Source organism: Hyla sarda, unplaced genomic scaffold (genome assembly GCF_029499605.1).
Source record: "Hyla sarda isolate aHylSar1 unplaced genomic scaffold, aHylSar1.hap1 scaffold_1181, whole genome shotgun sequence".
NCBI classification, from domain to species: domain Eukaryota; kingdom Metazoa; phylum Chordata; class Amphibia; order Anura; family Hylidae; genus Hyla; species Hyla sarda.
Window position 1 is genome coordinate 103,157 of NW_026607804.1, and position 11,293 is coordinate 114,449.

General features: G+C 45.8%; 5 non-coding genes across 5 annotated transcripts; all 5 read right to left on the reverse strand.

The window, feature by feature from the left end:
• Positions 1–79: 79 nt before the first annotated feature.
• Positions 80–270, reverse strand: LOC130302793 (U2 spliceosomal RNA). The gene has a single exon (XR_008852951.1). It is a non-coding gene; the product is annotated as a U2 spliceosomal RNA (small nuclear RNA).
• Positions 271–2,336: 2,066 nt separating this feature from the next.
• Positions 2,337–2,527, reverse strand: LOC130302798 (U2 spliceosomal RNA). The gene has a single exon (XR_008852956.1). It is a non-coding gene; the product is annotated as a U2 spliceosomal RNA (small nuclear RNA).
• Positions 2,528–4,593: 2,066 nt separating this feature from the next.
• On the reverse strand, positions 4,594–4,784 carry LOC130302794 (U2 spliceosomal RNA). The gene has a single exon (XR_008852952.1). It is a non-coding gene; the product is annotated as a U2 spliceosomal RNA (small nuclear RNA).
• Positions 4,785–6,865: 2,081 nt separating this feature from the next.
• LOC130302795 (U2 spliceosomal RNA) lies at positions 6,866–7,056 on the reverse strand. Its single transcript, XR_008852953.1, has one exon. It is a non-coding gene; the product is annotated as a U2 spliceosomal RNA (small nuclear RNA).
• Positions 7,057–9,124: 2,068 nt separating this feature from the next.
• LOC130302796 (U2 spliceosomal RNA) lies at positions 9,125–9,315 on the reverse strand. The gene has a single exon (XR_008852954.1). It is a non-coding gene; the product is annotated as a U2 spliceosomal RNA (small nuclear RNA).
• Between the last annotated feature and the right edge of the window lie 1,978 nt (positions 9,316–11,293).

An 11,293-nucleotide genomic window follows, 5' to 3' on the forward strand; every position in this document is an offset into this window, starting at 1 on the left:
GCCCACAGGGCTGGCTAGCTGGCTAGCCAGCAAGCAGGTAGCAATGAAAGTAGGAATCTTTCTTTTTAACCCTGTAAGGGGGTGGTGCACTGTACCCGAAGATACTGCCATATCGGGTCAATGCATAGGGCGACGGAAGCAAGCTTCGAAATCGGCCCCCGTTCTCAAAAATCCATTTAATATATGGTCCCCAGATAGGGGACGTATCAGATATTAAACTGATAAGAACAGATACTACACTTGATCTTAGCCAAAAGGCCGAGAAGCGATAACCGTGAAAGGGGCGGGCCCAACAAGGTCCCCTTCATGGGCACTATCACTGCTTGCTGTCAGGGAGGCTGCCAGACAATTTTCCATGCACACTCTGGGCTGGGGGGCAGTCAACCACCAGTACACACAGCAGAACCTAAACCCATACCATTATTGCTAAGCAGCAAGACAGGGGCCCATTGCACTCCCACGGGGCCTTTTTAAATGCAATCCATAACCCGGATTTGCCAGGAACCCTTCTTACTCCTCCTACTTGCATGTGACACTGGGCTTAGGATCTGCATAGGAAACACACACACAAGCACACACCTACCTTTGTTGCCTGCAGATGCCTCCTTGGCTGTCCCCAAACGGTATCAAACCAACACCCACGGGAAGCTGTAAGCATAGAGGACATGCCTGCACCCCATTGGACTTACCTGTGTGGGTTAAATCCGGGTTATTTGACAACCTATGGCGGTGATGGTTCTGCTCAGGCAGAGCAGTGCTGATGCTCCTCATAAAGCTGTCGCTGCTGTGAAGGTTCTAGGTGACATCACAAATCCCTATGGTTACATACACAACAAAGCTGGGTTGTTGTTGTTTACACTCTGCAAGGCCTGTGGAAGTGAGTGACATCATAGCACTGTAGTTCTGAGGGTTCTAGATGGATGCAACAATCTCCTGTTGCTTCTATGAAGGCCATAATAGACGACATCACCAAACAGCTCCATAGTCACATACACAGCAAAGGAGAGATGTTGTTTACACCTAGTGATGTCAGTGGTATTGAGTGACATCACAGCACAGTGCTAAGGCTCCTGGGCCTGGACACAGCAGCGGCTGCAATATCTCAACGGAGAATACGTTTATATATATGTGTGTGTGTGCGCGTATATATATATATATATATATATATATATATATATATATATTTCTCCGCCGAAATCACTTTTAAACCCATTTCCACCTTTTTTTCCCTTCTCTTCCTCTTACTTTTTTTTCACGTTTTTTTACGTTTTTCTCCTTTTCGCCTCTTTTCTGGGCGTATTATTCTTCGTATTCTTCTTTTTTTTCGTCTAATGCATACCCCATCAGTGCAGCAATGCTTATTCAATACCGCCAGCAGATGGAGACACTGGGGGATAATTTTCTAAGGATTTATACTGATTTTTCCTGTCTGAATTTGTCGCACAGAAAGTTGCAGGCCAAATATGTGTGACATTTCTGCGACTTTAGCTTCTAGAGCATTTTTACAACATTATACATAGGTGCTGAATACATAAAAAGCGACTGTTCAGCGACAGACAAGTCGCATCGGCTGAAAGTAGGCCAGAATGTCAGTCCATGTTGGAGCAGGTTTAGATACAGTCTAAAGTATAGATCTCAAAGTCTGTGCACAGAATTTAGCAAGGGCCTCGCACCTTCTGATGCATCAGGTAGGTGCACAATAGCATAGCCTAACCCTCTGTACTTTGGTCTATATTGATGCGGGACATAGACAGCCAGCTGATGACCAATCCATTAGTGCAATGGATGGCTGGAAGCATTTGTCTTTGCCTTTGCAATACCACAGAAGCAATGCATGGTCAATGTACAGCAATGACACACCTGTGTGAACAGCCAGGAGACCCCCCCCATGTTATGTTACATAGTTACATAGTTAGTACGGTCGAAAAAAGACATATGTCCATCAAGTTCAACCAGGGAATTAAGGGGTAGGGGTGTGGCGCGATATTGGGGAAGGGATGAGATTTTATATTTCTTCATAAGCATTAATCTTATTTTGTCAATTAGGAACATTCAGCACCCACCCGCTATCAAGGCAGCTGCCTATCATGTCATGCCCTACCTGCACAGGTGTGCTGGCTACTCAAATGATCCAATTAAGGAGGCCATTTAGTCAGCAGCAGCAGAAGTCCTGTGCCTGGACGCTCCAACAGCGGCCAGACACAAGCAGAAGCAGCAGCAGCAGCACCACCTTTTGTTTTTTGGCTGCAGCAGCAAGGCCCACAGGGCTGGCTAGCTGGCTAGCCAGCAAGCAGGTAGCAATGAAAGTAGGAATCTTTATTTTTAACCCTGTAAGGGGGTGGTGCACTGTACCCGAAGATACTGCCATATCGGGTCAATGCATAGGGCAACGGAAGCAAGCTTCGAAATCGGCCCCCGTTCTCAAAAATCCATTTAATATATGGTCCCCAGATAGGGGACGTATCAGATATTAAACTGATAAGAACAGATACTACACTTGATCTTAGCCAAAAGGCCGAGAAGCGATAACCGTGAAAGGGGCGGGCCCAACAAGGTCCCCTTCATGGGCACTATCACTGCTTGCTGTCAGGGAGGCTGTCAGACAATTTTCCATGCACACTCTGGGCTGGGGGGCAGTCAACCACCAGTACACACAGCAGAACCTAAACCCATACCATTATTGCTAAGCAGCAAGACAGGGGCCCATTGCACTCCCACGGGGCCTTTTTAAATGCAATCCATAACCCGGATTTGCCAGGAACCCTTCTTACTCCTCCTACTTGCATGTGACACTGGGCTTAGGATCTGCATAGGAAACACACACACAAGCACACACCTACCTTTGTTGCCTGCAGATGCCTCCTTGGCTGTCCCCAAACGGTATCAAACCAACACCCACGGGAAGCTGTAAGCATAGAGGACATGCCTGCACCCCATTGGACTTACCTGTGTGGGTTAAATCCGGGTTATTTGACAACCTATGGCGGTGATGGTTCTGCTCAGGCAGAGCAGTGCTGATGCTCCTCATAAAGCTGTCGCTGCTGTGAAGGTTCTAGGTGACATCACAAATCCCTATGGTTACATACACAACAAAGCTGGGTTGTTGTTGTTTACACTCTGCAAGGCCTGTGGAAGTGAGTGACATCATAGCACTGTAGTTCTGAGGGTTCTAGATGGATGCAACAATCTCCTGTTGCTTCTATGAAGGCCATAATAGACGACATCACCAAACAGCTCCATAGTCACATACACAGCAAAGGAGAGATGTTGTTTACACCTAGTGATGTCAGTGGTATTGAGTGACATCACAGCACAGTGCTAAGGCTCCTGGGCCTGGACACAGCAGCGGCTGCAATATCTCAACGGAGAATACGTTTATATATATGTGTGTGTGTGCGCGTATATATATATATATATATATATATATATATATATATATATTTCTCCGCCGAAATCACTTTTAAACCCATTTCCACCTTTTTTTCCCTTCTCTTCCTCTTACTTTTTTTTCACGTTTTTTTACGTTTTTCTCCTTTTCGCCTCTTTTCTGGGCGTATTATTCTTCTTTTTCTTCTTTTTTTTCGTCTAATGCATACCCCATCAGTGCAGCAATGCTTATTCAATACCGCCAGCAGATGGAGACACTGGGGGATAATTTTCTAAGGATTTATACTGATTTTTCCTGTCTGAATTTGTCGCACAGAAAGTTGCAGGCCAAATATGTGTGACATTTCTGCGACTTTAGCTTCTAGAGCATTTTTACAACATTATACATAGGTGCTGAATACATAAAAAGCGACTGTTCAGCGACAGACAAGTCGCATCGGCTGAAAGTAGGCCAGAATGTCAGTCCATGTTGGAGCAGGTTTAGATACAGTCTAAAGTATAGATCTCAAAGTCTGTGCACAGAATTTAGCAAGGGCCTCGCACCTTCTGATGCATCAGGTAGGTGCACAATAGCATAGCCTAACCCTCTGTACTTTGGTCTATATTGATGCGGGACATAGACAGCCAGCTGATGACCAATCCATTAGTGCAATGGATGGCTGGAAGCATTTGTCTTTGCCTTTGCAATACCACAGAAGCAATGCATGGTCAATGTACAGCAATGACACACCTGTGTGAACAGCCAGGAGACCCCCCCCATGTTATGTTACATAGTTACATAGTTAGTACGGTCGAAAAAAGACATATGTCCATCAAGTTCAACCAGGGAATTAAGGGGTAGGGGTGTGGCGCGATATTGGGGAAGGGATGAGATTTTATATTTCTTCATAAGCATTAATCTTATTTTGTCAATTAGGAACATTCAGCACCCACCCGCTATCAAGGCAGCTGCCTATCATGTCATGCCCTACCTGCACAGGTGTGCTGGCTACTCAAATGATCCAATTAAGGAGGCCATTTAGTCAGCAGCAGCAGAAGTCCTGTGCCTGGACGCTCCAACAGCGGCCAGACACAAGCAGAAGCAGCAGCAGCAGCACCACCTTTTGTTTTTTGGCTGCAGCAGCAAGGCCCACAGGGCTGGCTAGCTGGCTAGCCAGCAAGCAGGTAGCAATGAAAGTAGGAATCTTTCTTTTTAACCCTGTAAGGGGGTGGTGCACTGTACCCGAAGATACTGCCATATCGGGTCAATGCATAGGGCGACGGAAGCAAGCTTCGAAATCGGCCCCCGTTCTCAAAAATCCATTTAATATATGGTCCCCAGATAGGGGACGTATCAGATATTAAACTGATAAGAACAGATACTACACTTGATCTTAGCCAAAAGGCCGAGAAGCGATAACCGTGAAAGGGGCGGGCCCAACAAGGTCCCCTTCATGGGCACTATCACTGCTTGCTGTCAGGGAGGCTGCCAGACAATTTTCCATGCACACTCTGGGCTGGGGGGCAGTCAACCACCAGTACACACAGCAGAACCTAAACCCATACCATTATTGCTAAGCAGCAAGACAGGGGCCCATTGCACTCCCACGGGGCCTTTTTAAATGCAATCCATAACCCGGATTTGCCAGGAACCCTTCTTACTCCTCCTACTTGCATGTGACACTGGGCTTAGGATCTGCATAGGAAACACACACACAAGCACACACCTACCTTTGTTGCCTGCAGATGCCTCCTTGGCTGTCCCCAAACGGTATCAAACCAACACCCACGGGAAGCTGTAAGCATAGAGGACATGCCTGCACCCCATTGGACTTACCTGTGTGGGTTAAATCCGGGTTATTTGACAACCTATGGCGGTGATGGTTCTGCTCAGGCAGAGCAGTGCTGATGCTCCTCATAAAGCTGTCGCTGCTGTGAAGGTTCTAGGTGACATCACAAATCCCTATGGTTACATACACAACAAAGCTGGGTTGTTGTTGTTTACACTCTGCAAGGCCTGTGGAAGTGAGTGACATCATAGCACTGTAGTTCTGAGGGTTCTAGATGGATGCAACAATCTCCTGTTGCTTCTATGAAGGCCATAATAGACGACATCACCAAACAGCTCCATAGTCACATACACAGCAAAGGAGAGATGTTGTTTACACCTAGTGATGTCAGTGGTATTGAGTGACATCACAGCACAGTGCTAAGGCTCCTGGGCCTGGACACAGCAGCGGCTGCAATATCTCAACGGAGAATACGTTTATATATATGTGTGTGTGTGCGCGTATATATATATATATATATATATATATATATATATATATATATATATATATATTTCTCCGCCGAAATCACTTTTAAACCCATTTCCACCTTTTTTTCCCTTCTCTTCCTCTTACTTTTTTTTCACGTTTTTTTACGTTTTTCTCCTTTTCGCCTCTTTTCTGGGCGTATTATTCTTCTTTTTCTTCTTTTTTTTCGTCTAATGCATACCCCATCAGTGCAGCAATGCTTATTCAATACCGCCAGCAGATGGAGACACTGGGGGATAATTTTCTAAGGATTTATACTGATTTTTCCTGTCTGAATTTGTCGCACAGAAAGTTGCAGGCCAAATATGTGTGACATTTCTGCGACTTTAGCTTCTAGAGCATTTTTACAACATTATACATAGGTGCTGAATACATAAAAAGCGACTGTTCAGCGACAGACAAGTCGCATCGGCTGAAAGTAGGCCAGAATGTCAGTCCATGTTGGAGCAGGTTTAGATACAGTCTAAAGCATAGATCTCAAAGTCTGTGCACAGAATTTAGCAAGGGCCTCGCACCTTCTGATGCATCAGGTAGGTGCACAATAGCATAGCCTAACCCTCTGTACTTTGGTCTATATTGATGCGGGACATAGACAGCCAGCTGATGACCAATCCATTAGTGCAATGGATGGCTGGAAGCATTTGTCTTTGCCTTTGCAATACCACAGAAGCAATGCATGGTCAATGTACAGCAATGACACACCTGTGTGAACAGCCAGGAGACCCCCCCCATGTTATGTTACATAGTTACATAGTTAGTACGGTCGAAAAAAGACATATGTCCATCAAGTTCAACCAGGGAATTAAGGGGTAGGGGTGTGGCGCGATATTGGGGAAGGGATGAGATTTTATATTTCTTCATAAGCATTAATCTTATTTTGTCAATTAGGAACATTCAGCACCCACCCGCTATCAAGGCAGCTGCCTATCATGTCATGCCCTACCTGCACAGGTGTGCTGGCTACTCAAATGATCCAATTAAGGAGGCCATTTAGTCAGCAGCAGCAGAAGTCCTGTGCCTGGACGCTCCAACAGCGGCCAGACACAAGCAGAAGCAGCAGCAGCAGCAGCACCACCTTTTGTTTTTTGGCTGCAGCAGCAAGGCCCACAGGGCTGGCTAGCTGGCTAGCCAGCAAGCAGGTAGCAATGAAAGTAGGAATCTTTCTTTTTAACCCTGTAAGGGGGTGGTGCACTGTACCCGAAGATACTGCCATATCGGGTCAATGCATAGGGCGACGGAAGCAAGCTTCGAAATCGGCCCCCGTTCTCAAAAATCCATTTAATATATGGTCCCCAGATAGGGGACGTATCAGATATTAAACTGATAAGAACAGATACTACACTTGATCTTAGCCAAAAGGCCGAGAAGCGATAACCGTGAAAGGGGCGGGCCCAACAAGGTCCCCTTCATGGGCACTATCACTGCTTGCTGTCAGGGAGGCTGCCAGACAATTTTCCATGCACACTCTGGGCTGGGGGGCAGTCAACCACCAGTACACACAGCAGAACCTAAACCCATACCATTATTGCTAAGCAGCAAGACAGGGGCCCATTGCACTCCCACGGGGCCTTTTTAAATGCAATCCATAACCCGGATTTGCCAGGAACCCTTCTTACTCCTCCTACTTGCATGTGACACTGGGCTTAGGATCTGCATAGGAAACACACACACAAGCACACACCTACCTTTGTTGCCTGCAGATGCCTCCTTGGCTGTCCCCAAACGGTATCAAACCAACACCCACGGGAAGCTGTAAGCATAGAGGACATGCCTGCACCCCATTGGACTTACCTGTGTGGGTTAAATCCGGGTTATTTGACAACCTATGGCGGTGATGGTTCTGCTCAGGCAGAGCAGTGCTGATGCTCCTCATAAAGCTGTCGCTGCTGTGAAGGTTCTAGGTGACATCACAAATCCCTATGGTTACATACACAACAAAGCTGGGTTGTTGTTGTTTACACTCTGCAAGGCCTGTGGAAGTGAGTGACATCATAGCACTGTAGTTCTGAGGGTTCTAGATGGATGCAACAATCTCCTGTTGCTTCTATGAAGGCCATAATAGACGACATCACCAAACAGCTCCATAGTCACATACACAGCAAAGGAGAGATGTTGTTTACACCTAGTGATGTCAGTGGTATTGAGTGACATCACAGCACAGTGCTAAGGCTCCTGGGCCTGGACACAGCAGCGGCTGCAATATCTCAACGGAGAATACGTTTATATATATGTGTGTGTGTGCGCGTATATATATATATATATATATATATATATATATATATATATATTTCTCCGCCGAAATCACTTTTAAACCCATTTCCACCTTTTTTTCCCTTCTCTTCCTCTTACTTTTTTTTCACGTTTTTTTACGTTTTTCTCCTTTTCGCCTCTTTTCTGGGCGTATTATTCTTCGTATTCTTCTTTTTTTTCGTCTAATGCATACCCCATCAGTGCAGCAATGCTTATTCAATACCGCCAGCAGATGGAGACACTGGGGGATAATTTTCTAAGGATTTATACTGATTTTTCCTGTCTGAATTTGTCGCACAGAAAGTTGCAGGCCAAATATGTGTGACATTTCTGCGACTTTAGCTTCTAGAGCATTTTTACAACATTATACATAGGTGCTGAATACATAAAAAGCGACTGTTCAGCGACAGACAAGTCGCATCGGCTGAAAGTAGGCCAGAATGTCAGTCCATGTTGGAGCAGGTTTAGATACAGTCTAAAGTATAGATCTCAAAGTCTGTGCACAGAATTTAGCAAGGGCCTCGCACCTTCTGATGCATCAGGTAGGTGCACAATAGCATAGCCTAACCCTCTGTACTTTGGTCTATATTGATGCGGGACATAGACAGCCAGCTGATGACCAATCCATTAGTGCAATGGATGGCTGGAAGCATTTGTCTTTGCCTTTGCAATACCACAGAAGCAATGCATGGTCAATGTACAGCAATGACACACCTGTGTGAACAGCCAGGAGACCCCCCCCATGTTATGTTACATAGTTACATAGTTAGTACGGTCGAAAAAAGACATATGTCCATCAAGTTCAACCAGGGAATTAAGGGGTAGGGGTGTGGCGCGATATTGGGGAAGGGATGAGATTTTATATTTCTTCATAAGCATTAATCTTATTTTGTCAATTAGGAACATTCAGCACCCACCCGCTATCAAGGCAGCTGCCTATCATGTCATGCCCTACCTGCACAGGTGTGCTGGCTACTCAAATGATCCAATTAAGGAGGCCATTTAGTCAGCAGCAGCAGAAGTCCTGTGCCTGGACGCTCCAACAGCGGCCAGACACAAGCAGAAGCAGCAGCAGCAGCACCACCTTTTGTTTTTTGGCTGCAGCAGCAAGGCCCACAGGGCTGGCTAGCTGGCTAGCCAGCAAGCAGGTAGCAATGAAAGTAGGAATCTTTATTTTTAACCCTGTAAGGGGGTGGTGCACTGTACCCGAAGATACTGCCATATCGGGTCAATGCATAGGGCGACGGAAGCAAGCTTCGAAATCGGCCCCCGTTCTCAAAAATCCATTTAATATATGGTCCCCAGATAGGGGACGTATCAGATATTAAACTGATAAGAACAGATACTACACTTGATCTTAGCCAAAAGGCCGAGAAGCGATAACCGTGAAAGGGGCGGGCCCAACAAGGTCCCCTTCATGGGCACTATCACTGCTTGCTGTCAGGGAGGCTGTCAGACAATTTTCCATGCACACTCTGGGCTGGGGGGCAGTCAACCACCAGTACACACAGCAGAACCTAAACCCATACCATTATTGCTAAGCAGCAAGACAGGGGCCCATTGCACTCCCACGGGGCCTTTTTAAATGCAATCCATAACCCGGATTTGCCAGGAACCCTTCTTACTCCTCCTACTTGCATGTGACACTGGGCTTAGGATCTGCATAGGAAACACACACACAAGCACACACCTACCTTTGTTGCCTGCAGATGCCTCCTTGGCTGTCCCCAAACGGTATCAAACCAACACCCACGGGAAGCTGTAAGCATAGAGGACATGCCTGCACCCCATTGGACTTACCTGTGTGGGTTAAATCCGGGTTATTTGACAACCTATGGCGGTGATGGTTCTGCTCAGGCAGAGCAGTGCTGATGCTCCTCATAAAGCTGTCGCTGCTGTGAAGGTTCTAGGTGACATCACAAATCCCTATGGTTACATACACAACAAAGCTGGGTTGTTGTTGTTTACACTCTGCAAGGCCTGTGGAAGTGAGTGACATCATAGCACTGTAGTTCTGAGGGTTCTAGATGGATGCAACAATCTCCTGTTGCTTCTATGAAGGCCATAATAGACGACATCACCAAACAGCTCCATAGTCACATACACAGCAAAGGAGAGATGTTGTTTACACCTAGTGATGTCAGTGGTATTGAGTGACATCACAGCACAGTGCTAAGGCTCCTGGGCCTGGACACAGCAGCGGCTGCAATATCTCAACGGAGAATACGTTTATATATATGTGTGTGTGTGCGCGTATATATATATATATATATATATATATATATATATATTTCTCCGCCGAAATCACTTTTAAACCCATTTCCACCTTTTTTTCCCTTCTCTTCCTCTTACTTTTTTTTCACGTTTTTTTTACGTTTTTCTCCTTTTCGCCTCTTTTCTGGGCGTATTATTCTTCTTTTTCTTCTTTTTTTTCGTCTAATGCATACCCCATCAGTGCAGCAATGCTTATTCAATACCGCCAGCAGATGGAGACACTGGGGGATAATTTTCTAAGGATTTATACTGATTTTTCCTGTCTGAATTTGTCGCACAGAAAGTTGCAGGCCAAATATGTGTGACATTTCTGCGACTTTAGCTTCTAGAGCATTTTTACAACATTATACATAGGTGCTGAATACATAAAAAGCGACTGTTCAGCGACAGACAAGTCGCATCGGCTGAAAGTAGGCCAGAATGTCAGTCCATGTTGGAGCAGGTTTAGATACAGTCTAAAGTATAGATCTCAAAGTCTGTGCACAGAATTTAGCAAGGGCCTCGCACCTTCTGATGCATCAGGTAGGTGCACAATAGCATAGCCTAACCCTCTGTACTTTGGTCTATATTGATGCGGGACATAGACAGCCAGCTGATGACCAATCCATTAGTGCAATGGATGGCTGGAAGCATTTGTCTTTGCCTTTGCAATACCACAGAAGCAATGCATGGTCAATGTACAGCAATGACACACCTGTGTGAACAGCCAGGAGACCCCCCCCATGTTATGTTACATAGTTACATAGTTAGTACGGTCGAAAAAAGACATATGTCCATCAAGTTCAACCAGGGAATTAAGGGGTAGGGGTGTGGCGCGATATTGGGGAAGGGATGAGATTTTATATTTCTTCATAAGCATTAATCTTATTTTGTCAATTAGGAACATTCAGCACCCACCCGCTATCAAGGCAGCTGCCTATCATGTCATGCCCTACCTGCACAGGTGTGCTGGCTACTCAAATGATCCAATTAAGGAGGCCATTTAGTCAGCAGCAGCAGAAGTCCTGTGCCTGGACGCTCCAACAGCGGCCAGACACAAGCAGAAGCAGCAGCAGCAGCACCACCTTTTGTTTTTTGGCTGCAGC